This window comes from Cynocephalus volans, chromosome 3 (assembly GCF_027409185.1).
Source record: "Cynocephalus volans isolate mCynVol1 chromosome 3, mCynVol1.pri, whole genome shotgun sequence".
NCBI lineage: Eukaryota > Metazoa > Chordata > Mammalia > Dermoptera > Cynocephalidae > Cynocephalus > Cynocephalus volans.
Window position 1 is genome coordinate 173,127,065 of NC_084462.1, and position 14,190 is coordinate 173,141,254.

Sequence of the window (14,190 nt, forward strand, 5' to 3'; positions counted from 1 at the left end):
ATGATTGTGGACACAATCCAGGCTCTATAAAGATTTTAAATAATTCATAGACTTTATTTTTAGAGCAAGTTGAGGTCTACATAAAAATGGAGCGGAAAGTACAGAAAGTTCCCCTATACCCACTAACCATCCCCACCCCCACCAATTTTCTCTATTAACATCTTGTATGAGTGTTGCACATTTGTTACAATTGACGAGCCGATATCGTTACATGGTTATTACCTAAAGTCCGTAGTTTAAAGAGTTCTCTTTTTTTTAATTGTAGTAAAATATACATAACACAAATTTTACCATCTTAGCCATTTTTTAAGAGTACAGATCAGTGGCATTAAATATGTTCACACTGTGGTGCAACCATCACCACCACCCACCTCCCAAACTGAAACTCTGTACCCATTAAACAACAGCTTCCCAGGGGTTCACTCTTGGAGTTGTACGTTCTATGGGTTTGGACAAACACGTAATGACATGTATTCACCATTACAGTATCATACAGAGTAGCTTCATGGCCGTAAAAGGAAGCTCTCTTTTGTTTAAAAAATATATATATATATATTCAAAACAGTACCTTTGCTAACATTTGTGTTTTTAAAAAAAGTGGGCAGAGAATATATATTTGGATTTGCTTGTATAAGCATAATGGGGGTCAGGGGTGGGAGGAAGATTTTCACAGTTTGTCTTTTCAATGATTGCAATACCTATTTATTCAGAATGTAAATAGATAAAGACAATGTAAAAAACAAGTTTAAGTAATTCATTTTTCCATTTTATTATAACTGAAAGATCAAATAAGCCCCATCCAGGCTTCTCACATTCACTCTGAGCTGAAAAGCCGCCAGCTAAAGGCAGAGCCACTCAGGGAGGGAGCTATCCCTGTGACCTCCGTGCACAGAGGGCAGCTGGGCCCCGCTGCCCCCCATCCCCCAGGACTCCTGCCCTGTCCAGCTTGTGTCTGCCCTGCTATGCCCAGGTGAGGCCCATCCCTCCATCTGCCGCCCCAGACAGGCAAGCTGCTCACCCCCTTCCTGCCAACTGAGCATCCTAATTACACAATAAATACTAATTGCTCGTGACTAGGCTCTTCCACAGTCACAGACATTAACCAAAGTCACACCTAATGAGCCTCACCATTAATTATCTGTGCTTGCTGCTCCAGATTTAATTATGCTTTGGCAGGAAATAGCAATTCACATAGGATGCCCGAGGAAATGAAGCTTTCAAAGATACCCACTTCTCGTCGGGTGGCCTGGCAAAACTGTGCCAAGCTCCCCTTCCAAGCCTCTGGGATTTTCCCAGTGAACAGAAGGACACACCAGGGAAGGGAGTCCACATTTATCCAGTGTCTACGGTATGCCAGGCAGAAACAGGCATTGTCAAATATGTCATCTCACCTATCTTCACAATCACTGTGGGAGACGGGTCCCACCTTACAGATGAGGAGAGAGAGACTCAGAGAGACCCAGTGACTTGGCAGACCTTGGGAGAGCCAGGTCTGTCTGAGTTTCAGGCCCATCCATATCCACTACTTGTTGCTGGAGGGATGGCCTTAATGAGTTCTTTTATTCTAACCTTGAACTTGTATAGTGTTTTTCTTTCTCCAAAGCATTACCAACCATTATTACATTTTAGTCTCACATTCGTTTATTAAGAAAACAAGACACTGAAGTGTCTGCAGCCTATAGAGATTGCAATGTGCACACAGTGACACACTCCCAGGGTCATTGTCAGGAAGGCAACAGAGTGGACAGGTGAGAGACTGTTCCTAACATTGGACTGCCTGGTTCAAGTCCTGGCTATATCACCTCCTGGCTGTGTGACCTTGGTCAGGGTACTTGCGCTCCCCACCAAAGGAGAGTAACTGTTTGGGTAGTTACGAGCACCAAATCATATACACATGTAGAAGGCAGTTAGCACAGGGCATGGTACCTGGGAGTTATCATCATTTTCCAAAGACTTCTTCCTCTAGAGCCACACTAGCAAGTGGCTTTTCTTTCAAAGCCATTTTGAGAGACTGATTGGAAAAACTGGCCCCAGTGATTCATGATTCCCTTCCATGCCTTTTGCAACTTTGGTGACTTTTGGGCTTCTTCCATTAAGAGGTGGAGTCTATTTCCCCAGCTCTTGAAGTTGGGCTGGGCTTATACTTTGATTTGACCAACACAATGAGATGGAACTGATGATATGCCAGTCCCAAGCCTTGTCTTGCACAGTTTTTCTCACTTGCTGGGATCTCTGCCACCACCATGTGAATGAGCTCAAGCCGGCTTCTTGGATGGTGACAGACACATAGCCCAGTCACTCCTGTCACACCAGCCGATAGCCAGCCAGCTCAGACATATGAGTAAGGCCCCTCAGACCAGCCAGCACCCAGCAGACCTGCCAGCTACCTGTAGACGGTGAGCAAGCCCAGCTGAGATCAGCTGAGCCTGGGCCAGCTCGTGAGATCATCCTACTGACTCGTGTTTTAAGTCACTGAGTCTGGGGTGGTTTTGTAACACAGCAAGAGCTAATTGATGCAGCCATTCGTGTAACTTATTCTCAGGTAAGAACAGTGATGGGGCATAATATGGTTCCCATTTCTCATTTCCTGCTGCTCAGACTTGGACAAAAGTAGACAGCCCAGAGTAGTCTGGGGCCAACCTGAGGACAGGTCCTGGGGCTCATCCGTATTCATATTCCCCCAGAATCTCATATAACTCAATTCAGACAGTCCAATTTTTTGCTTGTTTGTTTAAAAATGTCTTTATTTCATCCTTCCTCTTGAAAGATGCTTTTGCTGAATGTAGAATTCCGTGTTCTCAGAATACAGAAGGTAACCACACCCTGCCTTCTGACTGCCATTATGGCTGCTGGGCAGTCAGTTGTCAGTCTCGCTGGTGCTGCTTTGAAAGCAATCTCTCTTTCCTCCTTGGCTCTTTTTAAGATCTTCTCATGGTGTCTGTTTTAATGCAATTTCATTATGATTTGTCTACGTGTGGATTTATTTTTATTCATCCTTATAGGTTTGTTGAACTTCTTGAATCTAAGGCTCAGTTTCTACATTAGTTAGAATAAGTAATAAACTGCTGTAACAAACAACTCTCAGATCTTGTGGCTTAGTAGAATAAGATTTATCAGGCAGCCTACCGCACAACTCTCTTCTGAGTAGGGCCCAGGGACCTAAGATCCTTCCATCTAATGCAGGGGTTTTCAACCTAGCGTCCACTGTTGGATCCCCGAGAGGTCTATGGACAGAATTTAGGGAGTCCATTAACTTAAATGGGGAAAACATCACATTGTTATTTTCTTTGTGCTCTAAAATTTAGCATTTTTCTTCAATTATAAATGTAGACAACAAACCACCATTTTATACCTGTGAATTTGTTACTAAAAGAAGTCACAGATATTTTTATATCACATTACAGTTATTGCAAATATTTTGAATGACTGTTTACATTCAAGTACCACTTTGAAACTATGGTAGTTTTAAACCTACCACTAGATTGCATGTAATCAAAGTCTCTCTGTCTACGGATGCTAGGTTTGAAGTAGCTGTCCCATTACTGGGCAACTATGTACCTAATAATCATTCAGCTGCAAAATGGGACAATGTGTGCCTTCACGTTGGTGGCCCAGCCCTCTACCCTGCTTTCCAGCACTCTCTGTTGACAACTGCTGATCAGTATATGGAAGGAAGAGCATCAGAGATCACTGTTTAATGTTCTTATACAAGCTTAGTAATAGCAGCCTTCACCTTATGTCTTTGAAAAAATACAATTCAACTTTAACTTGTCTACATTTTAAATGTATTGTCTTGTTTTTTAATGTGTTCATAGAGATGCACATGTTTTTTGCCTTCTCGGATGTGTTTCTTCTTCCACCTAGTATCTTATTCTAATTACTATAATTTCTAGACGATCCATTTGATTCTTTTCCAATTTCTTTTTCAGTATCTTTTAAACAGATTTTTTAATTGCCTGAACATCTTTTCAAGCTCATATCCTGCTATGTACTGAATGTTTGTGTGTGTCTCCCCTGCCCACCTCCAATGCCAAATTTGATTATTAAAGCCCTAATCCATAATGTGATGGTATTTGCAGGGGAGGCCTTTGGAAGGTAATTGGGCTTAGATGAGGCCATGAGGTTGAAGCTTCCATGATGGGATTAGTGCTTTTATGAGAAAAGACAACAGAGCTCTCTTTCTCTCTGCCATGTGAGGATACTGCAAGAAGGAGATATCTACAAGCCAGGAAGAGGACCCTCACCAGACACTGAATCTGCCGGCACCTTGATCTTAGACTTCCTGGCCTCCAGAACTGTGAGAAATAAGTTTCTGTTGTTCAAGCCACCCAGTTTATGATATTTTGTTATAGCTGCCTGAACTAACACATACTCCCTAGCACCAAGAATGATGCCTGGCAAATAACAGTGCTCAAGAAATAGGTGCTGGATGGAAGAACACCTTTCACATGTGTCTGACATGGCATCATGTGTGTATGGAGGCTGGGGTCAAGAAGGGGAGAACACAGGCCCTGCTGTGGAGGACCCTCACAGAGCCGAGGCGGGTACAGCAGCACCTCTGCAAGGGGCTGCATCATGAGGGGTTAACAACATGGATCTGAGAGTCACAGGTATCTGGGTTCAAATCTCAACCTCACCACTTACCATCTGTGGCTTATCTCACGAATAAATAAAGGACAATACTTACGTTTCCTCCCAGACAGTAGTGAGGGTACATTATGAGTCACATCAAGCACTAGGCAAAGTTTACTAAGTGCATGCTCTGTTAGCATAGTATATATTACTAAAATATGATACCAGTCATTATTATTTATTTTTATTATGGTTATTGATATTGTACACCATGCCCTGTACTACATGCATATTATCTTATTTAAACCCTCATAGCCACCCAAAGCCATGGACATTATTAGCCACATTTTACACGAGGAAGTGGAGGCTCTGGGAGGCTAATTTGTTCAATAAAGGATAGGTATTGTGATTATTATGTTAATAAGTACTGTAAGAGTAGAATCAAGTTTGGTGAGATTTTGTGGCGGGGATGGGGGTGTCAGGCGGTTTTTTATAGGAGACTTTAGGAGACGTTCTCCCTCATGGAGAATTGCCCCATCGTGGTCCCCTCTAAGCCTCTAACACCCTGTGGCCTCAGCAACTTGTCCTGCACAGGTGAGAAAAGTGAGGCTCAGTGCTGTCGAGTGACGAGTCCAGGGCCCCAGGTGGCAGAGATAGAGTCCAAGCCTCTATGACTCCAAGTTTCCTGTCTCTTCCTGCCCAGGTCTGCCTTGGCTTACACAGTGGCCCAGATGCCAGCTGTCTCTCAGGAATGGAAAGTGGTTTGGAGCTGAAGCAGGGTATGGAATGGGGTGGGGTGTGCTGAGCACAGGCAGCCGTGAGTGCCAGTGTGAAGCCAGGGGAGCTCAGGGTGGTACTGGGCAGGAGAGGGGCACATCCAGCGCTCTTGGGCAGGAGAGTCTGTCTGGGCGTGCGGGCCGTGCTAGAGGAAGACGGGGATTGGGGTCTGAACCACTGCCCAACCGCAGAGCTCAGCAACCTCGCAGGGCTGAAGCAGATGCTCCCATTTCTTCAGGCACTGTCAGGCTCCGGTGGAGTTTCCATGACCCCAGCAACTCTGGCCTTGGTGTTTGTTTTTTTCTTAAGCAACTATAAAATGCTTCCCACATGTTGTTTCCAGTTTCCCTAGGAATGAATCTCTACTGGGCTTGGAAGCCAAGCAAAGGGAGATAGACCAAGGTAGTTACTTTTATTTTTGACAGCTGTTATCCATGTGGCTTCAGACAAGCCTCCCCAGCTCTTCCCAAACTGAAAAACGTCTCCTAGGTGATGTAGAGATGTTACGAGAATAAGGTCAGATTTAGCTGCAGAGACCCATGTTTCCTATTCGTTTCAGCTGAAAAACATACCCCCAGAATGCTAGAGATGAATGTGGAGACCCTCAGTTGGTACCCAAACAGTCCCATATCCTGGAGGCAGGGGCCCCAGACACCATCCTGAGCTGCGCGGTGAGGGCAGAGCCAGCTGACACCCATCTCGAGGTGTCACCATGTGGGAAGGAGTCTGGACTGAGTCCTGGATGGTGTCCCACTCCTGTGCTACCAGCACCTGGCTCTCCAGCCCACTGCAGGATGCCGAGAGAGGGTTTTGTGTCTTTGAAACCCCATTTTCTGGCCTGTAATACAGATGAGGGGTTTGGGCTAGATGGTGGCTAGGGGTCCGTCATGCACTGAAATGTCACCCTCTGTTAAGTTCTAATCAGGCACATATTTTAGGGAGAAGTCCTTGTTGAAATGCTAATGAGCTACATGCAGCAAGATCTTGGAAGAGGTCATCCTTACCTAAAATGGCTACAGTTTCTAACTTGCTGTGGCGAATGAGACCAGATCTTCATCAGAGCAGGATTCTACAGGCTTGAAGATCACCCTTTGTCAGGCCACAGAACCTCTGCCCTCTACAGGGACTGCATCAAACATTCCCAGAAATTTCAAGAAATTTATGTCTCAGAATTTAAACATAATTTAAGTGCTCCCCCAAAGCTCCTGATTCTCACCAGTGCAGAGGTGTAGGCTCCTGGCATTGAGGGGGTTTGTCCCCTGGCATACAGCTGGTGGGGATGGCTGCCTCTGAAAGCTGTATTCACTGATCTCCACCCACTACTATCCCCTGCATGTGCATTCCTGCCGACCTTTGTCACCATTCATATGACAGAGGAACAACCATAAGTCAGGCATCTTGCAAGGTGCTGGGACACAAAGGTCATTATGGAACAGTCCCTGCCCTCAAAGAGTGCCCAGGGTGATGGGGGCTACAGACAAGGAGACTGAAACGGGACAGACCCCAGCTTTCCCCCACACCCCCTCCCTTTGCTATCCCTGCAACTCCAGCCAGAGCAGGCCTCGGCTGGGGGAAGGGAGACAGGGAGTGGGAAAACCTGCTTGACCAAACAAGGTGGGCTGAATTCCTAAGAGCAGCAATAAGGTTAGTTAAATATATACTTTCCTTAGACTAGAACTGGACTTGAAACACACAAGATGTGTGTTTCTTAACTGAATGCCTTACAGCTTAAGAAAACATCTGTAATGCCAGTCCTGAGTTGATTTTTTCAGACCACCTGCAACTACAAGCCTGCCTTGAAGCACACACCCTGGGCCCTCAGACAGTATAGAAAATATCAGTCAAGGTGCCAGGAATAGCTGTGCTGACTTCATCTTGAATCTGTCAGCTTCCCACATGACTCCCAGGACCCCCACTCGTGCTTCTGCTCTATGAATGGTTGTGATTTTAAGCTATTGGTCTTTAAGTTCCTTTAGCTGCCACATGCTCCTTTGGCCACTCAAATAAATACTGATCTTCATCACTGCAAACTTTGGCCTGAGAGACAAGTCATTTGGGAGGCAGATGACAATCCGCTCTTGGTTTGGTAACGAGACGTGGGTGATGAGGAGTGCTGTGGAGGGTTATCTGCCTGGGTTGGCTGAACCCCCACTTCCCACTGCAGTCTTTACTTTCCCTTCCCAGTGGGCAGCACAATTTGCAACACTTGAAATTGCACATTTGTCTGTTATTTAATGTGTTCCTCCTCCCCTTTGCTATGAATTCCCTGGGGGCAGGGACAGAGTCTGTTTTGTGCATGATCATATCCCTTGTGCCTAGCACCTGCCCAGCACATGTCTGCCACATCACTGGCATCCAGGACATCTTTGTTATTAATGAATGAATGAACAAATGAATGAACAAAGAAAGGGAGGGATGGCCTGTAAGCCAACTTAGTGAAGGGTGGGGGTGGGCATGGAATGGGCGTTTGTGTAGCAAGGAAGGGATTGGAGGTGGCAGTTGGGGTGACTGTGCTAGGACACGGGACAAAGCAGAGTGGGGAGGATGCCTAGAAGGTGCAAAATGCTGATAGGGATGGCGTGAGAGCCCTGGGTGCTTTGTCTTCACACAATACTTTCATTTGCATTTCAACCAATCTGTTGAAATCTTTCTCCCTTTCAAGCCAGGTGGAATGCGGTCCCTCCTGACTGCTGTCCTAACCTTTAGAGTGAAGTGCTTGGGCGTGGGGTGGGGTCCCACCACCTGTGGCTTATATGGCTATTTAATTGGTACTGGGGGCTCAGGTGCTGCCTTGGTCCCACTCTCTATTCTGGTTGTGCACGCTGTGAGGGGAGACTACATGTTCCCCTGGGAGCCCTCTGGGTCCTGAGGGAAGAGGCTGCAGTGGGCACTGACTGGAGGCTCATGAGGCCTCAGGCCTATGAGCCTCACTTGCTGGTGATGACTCCAGCAGTGTGGGTGCCTTGGGAGGGGTCCACGCCTCGGAGTGACCATGTTGTCTCCATCCAGACCGCCCACTCTTGGATCGTGCTGTACACATTATCTATACATTATAAGAATATCAATGGTATTCACTTAGTTCCTCTTTTGCTGAGTCTTCCGGTTAAAATGGCCTAATTTTATAAAACATATTCAGACAATAAAGGCAAACAACATTCTACTGGACTATATTCAACCTGACAAGTAATCAAAGATACGAATATTAAACCAATGAGGGCTGGCCAGTCAGCTCACTTGGTGCTGATAACACCAAGGTCAAGGGTTCAGATCCCTATACCAGCCAATCGCCAAAAAAAAAAAAAAAAAAAAAGAATTAAACCATTGAGATACCATGCTCTCTACTGGGTTTGCAGAGCTGCCCTTTTTTTATTCAAATACTGCTGGTGAGTGTGCACTAAGAATCTGATTCACTTCTGGTGGGGCTAAATTGGCACAATTCTTCTGGAGGGCAATTAGGTAATTTACAAAGAGAGTCTGAAAAGTGACTCTACCCTTTAACCCAGTGATTCTACTCTAGGATGTATCCTAAGGTACTCATTCTCAGTTGAAAAAAGAAAAAAAAGATTTATGCACACAACTTTTTTTTGGCTGGCTGGCACAGGAATTGAACCCCAGACCTTGGTGTTATCAGCATCACTGCTCTAACCAGCCAGCCTATGTGTACAATTTTTTAAAATTTTGGGTGAATGGCCAATACAGGGATCCAACCCCTTGACCTTGGTGTTAGAACTCCATGATCTAATCAACTGAGCTAACTGGCCAGCCTTGTACACGACTTTTTATCACAGTGTTATTTTGAATGGTGAGAGTCTCTCTCTCCAAGATACCCTAATGTAACAGTGAAGTTGTAGTCCCACCACTTAATGAGAATATTATGAAGCAATTTAAAACGGTGATTAGCAACTTAAGAAATTGTATGGAAGGTCCTAATGTCGAGCTCTTGGTTTCTAAATACCATTCTCTACTAAAAGAAATCAGGGGGCTTTTTGCAGAAATGGCTGATTCCATGTCCAGGGCACAGAAGTAGCAGATTACCCTGGAACATTTTGGTATGCAAGAAAGCCAAAGAAGTGCTCCAAAACTAGTGGGGACAGGTCAAGAGACAGCTTGAAGGGGTTCCCACTGGCCAGATCGGGGACAATTTAAATATCAATAAGAATAATGATGATAATGGATTTTAGCATGTCGAATTAAAAAAGTCTTTAAGTACATAGTGACAGTATTAAAAGCGGGGGATGGGGTGAATAAGAAAGGCCAGCTAACAGTGGTAGAAGGTATGATGGACAGGATTAGAAAATCATCATTTTTCTGGGGCCGGCCCGTGGCTCACTCGGGAGAGTGTGGTGCTGATAACACCAAGGCCATGGGTTCGGATCCCATATAGGGATGGCCGGTTAGCTCACTAGGTGAGCGTGGTGCTAACACCACCAAGTCAAATCCCCCTACTGGTCATAAAAAAAAAAAAAAAAAAAAAGAAGAAGAAGAAGAAGAAAATCATCATTTTTCAACTACTAATATAATAATTCAGGCAAAGATTGCCAATGCATTCTAAAACCACTGAAAGTTTATAGGAAATTTGCAAGGTCTTTAGATGTCACCCTACAAAACATTTATTAACAACAAAGAGAAAAACACACCTTTAGATGGAGAGAGCTGGTAGAAACCATTTTAATCAACTGGTCAAACTCAGCATCACTGACATTATTTATGTGCCTCCTGAAGTGACATAGTGACCTGACATCACCTGTTACCGTATTCTTCCCGAAAATGTAGGACCTGAATCTAATCACAAGGGAACAGACATATTTGTATTGTGGGTGCTTCTACAAGATAACTGGCCTGCACTCTTCAAAACATCAGTATATGAAGGACCAAAAAAAGGTGGAGGGCTGGTCTAGATGAAAGGAGAAGGGAAAGATATGATAATGCAATGCAATCTCAGATTGGATCCTGGGTCAGAAAAAAATGTAAAAACAGTTTACAAAGAACATTTTTTGGACTGTTGGTAAAATTTTACTTTGAACAATATATAATGTAATATCATTGTACAATGTTAAGTTTCTTAGATATGCTAATGGTATTGCTGTGATATAGGCGACTACTTTTCTTCTTAGAAGAAAAGCTAAAATATTCTGGGATGAAATGACATGAGATCTGCAATTTCCCTTAAATCATTCACGAAAAAAAAGAGAACAGATGGGGCAAAATGTTAACAATGAAGGAATCTAAGTGAAGGGCATATGGGTGGGTATTCATTGTTATCAACTTTTCTGTAAGTTTAGAGTTTTTAATGTTCATTTTCATAAGCATTGTGGCAAGTTGTATGGGAGGTATTTACTACAATATTGCTATAAACTATTACGTCATCAAAGCAGAATATGAAGTTGCATATACATTTGAATGTGTATCCCTACCAGGTGGCCGTTGCTCTTGCCATTCAGCTTCCATCCTACCTTCTTCAACTAGCAGCTCCATTATTTTCTTTTGGCCCTCACCCCTCCCTCTTTCAGTTCATGAGGTTTGGGTGTGGGCATATGAACCACATCTATCTGTCCCCAGGGACTGCTGGGCACACGTCTTAAGTTAGTCCAACCAGAGCAATGGATACCAACACCAGAGCTTCTGCAGGACTTGTTGGGGAAAGGGAGTACTCCTTTTCCACTGAGGCTGTTAAGCTAATAGGATGTGAAATAGCCAGAGTGGTGTGGTCATCTTTGGGGAGGTGGTCATCTTTGGGGAGTAGCTGCCTGTGAATCAAGCTGACACAGAAGAAAGGAGAGCTAAGAAAAGGAGAAAGATACTATTTTACAGTGTTTAAGTAGCTAGGTTTAAACATGCCTGAAGTCAGGCAAACCTATGGATTTCCTTTTTGCTTATACCAGTTTGAGTTGGGAATCTGCTGCTTGTACCCAAGGAGTCCTGACCACCATAGTATGGAAATGAATAGAAAAGGTGTATTAGTTTCCTATCACTGCATTCCAAATTACCACAAGTTCAGCAGCTGTACTTAAAACAACACACATTTGTTATCCCGCAATTTCTGGGGGTCAGGAGTCTGGGTACAGTTTAGTAGGGTCCTCTGTTCTGGGTCTTACCAGACTTCAATCAAGAAATCAGCCAGGCCCATGGTCTCATCTGGGAGCTCGACTGGGGAAGAATCCACTTGCAAGCTCATTCAGATTGTTGGCAGATTTAATTTCCTCGCAGGTGTATTACTGAGGGCCCTGGCTTTTTGCTGGCTGTCAGCTGGAGGCTGCCATAAGGACGCAGATACAGCCCATGATCCCTGGGCACATGGGCTCCCACAACATGGCTGCTCACTTCCTCAAGCTAACAAGAAGAATCCAGTCTGCTGGTATGGAATCTTATATAATGTAACATAATCATGAGGCTGATATCCTATCACCTGTGCCATATAATGTAACCAAATCAAAGGAGTGACATCCCCTCACATTTGCCATACTCAATTGGCTAGACAAAAGTCACAGGTCCCACCTGCACTCACAAGGAGGGAATTACACAAAGGCATGGCACCAGGAGTCGAGAGATCACTGGAGGTCAGCTTAGGATCTGTTCACCACAAAGGGAGTGGGAAGATTCCACTCAACAACTGCCATGCTTACCCTACCCACCACTAAACATTTATTTAGTGAGTATTTATGACCGAACACCAAAGCACCACACGTATGTATCCCATTTCTTCCTTACTTAACAGTACCTATTGCTGGGAAATGGGAAAGGGGTGGTGCTGATGGGCACTAGAACTTTTCGCTCTGCATATGGTGTTGTTTGGAATTTTTATAAGCATGTATTCACGTATTATGTAATTTTAAAATAGAATTAAAAATAAAAATTGTATATATAGTATGACTTCAACTAAAAGCTCCTCTCCCTCTACTTGCAGACCTTCCTACATATATATACACACACAATGGGAAGAAAAAAGACTAGAAGGAAACAGGCCAAAATGTGAAGACAGTTCAAAGTGGTGGGTCTATGAATGAATGATATTTTCTTCTTTATACTTTTCTGTATTTTCCACAATTAAGGAATATTACTCTAATAATCAGAAAAAAAAAAAAAAACCAAGTGATTTAAAATGATTTTTAGGTCCAATTTTATGGCTAAAAATAAAGCAAACCCTCTTGTTTACCTTCTGCAGAAAGGCAATTTCCTGCTGCTTGGGTGGCTGACGGAGTGTCTGTTCCTAGAGCTCAAAGAAATAAATCATATGTCAGCAGGGAACACACACCTGCTTCCTCTCACACTGATAAAGAACAATTAACTCTCATCAGAATGTATCTGGCTTTGTCCCAGAACTAAGCGTTATTTGAAAAATTATGGCAGATTTTCTCCAATGACTAAAAGCTGGAAGGGCCTCACCAAGATGAGAAATAGAAGACTCTGTGCCAGACAGACTAGGTAAACTGATGTGTGCAGTGACCAAATAGTCCAAATCCATGGTTATATGAAAACAAACAAAAGATATGCTTGATCTCATATTTATTACTAACTGGAGGACCTTGATGGGTCTTTGGACCTTTTTGCTTGTCTGTAAAATTACAGAATTGAATATGAAGAGCTTCTGTCAGAGCCAACTGACCAAAGATCAAACCTGTAGCCAAAACAAACAAACAAATAATAAAAACAAAACACAAACTCCCAAAGTTAGGTTTATCAAGCTTGCTGCAGCAAGAATGTGTTCTCAGGAGCATCTTAGGAAGGGGCAATGACAGGGACTTCTTACAGGGTTTGGGCTTGTGCTGGATGATGGTGAGGGAGATTAAGGAACCTGGGCCAGTTCTGGCTTGGATGCTGTCAAGAAGCAGGGGCAGTCTGGTGACTGGGTATCTCAATAGTTGTTATCTAGAAGGAGGGTTAATACGGGGCTTGAGTCAGACTGGTAAAGCAGCAGTTGCTTAGAAAGGAGCACTGCTTGTCAGAAGAAGGTGGGTGTTAGTAATTTTTGTGCTCACAAGAGTGGCCTTGTCAATATCTTGTTCTGAGCATTGTTTATGTTCTGTTGGGAATATGGTTGACTGGTTGCCAGCAGGGCCATTTTTCACTTTCTCGGTCTTATCCAACTTTAAAGTAAACATACCACCCGATAAAACTAACATTAAAAAACATAATAACAACATTTTAATACACTTCACAACTTATAAAATGTTCTTTTTACCTGTGGGGAAATTCTTTGTGATGGTGACATTTTCTTCGTTTTTAAGAAGGAAATCGAGGATTGGAAATGTTAAGTAACTTGCCCAGCACCACAGCTAGTTAAGTCATGAAACCAGAAAACAGGAGCATTCAACTTTAAGTTTATACTTCCCTTTTTTGTCACACATCAGAGTTCCTCATTTAGTTCTGGTTTTAAAAACTGCTTGTTCATTACACAAACCTGCACTGAGAACTTACTAAGTGCCTTGCACTGTTCTAGGTTCTGGAGATGCAGCTGTAATGATAGAGGTAGCTAGCTCGGAGTCTAGTGGGACAGATGGAAAGTGAAGAGACAGCCCAGCGAAGCCTCAGTATTATGATCAGGGATCAAGTGTGCTGTGGGAGGTCATGACCAGGCAAGGACACTGCATCAGTATTCTATTGCTGCTGTAACAAATTACCACAAACTTAGTGGCTTACAGCATTATAAATTTATTCTCTCACAGTTCTGGAGGTCAGAAGTCTGAAATGCATTTCAGTGAGCTAAAATCAAGGTCTTGGCAGGGCTGCATTTCTTTGTGGAGGCTCTAGGGGAGACTGTTTCCACGCCTTTTCCTTCTAGGGGCCACCTGCATTCTTTGGCTCATGGCCCTTCCTCCACCTTCAAAACCAGCAATTGCATTG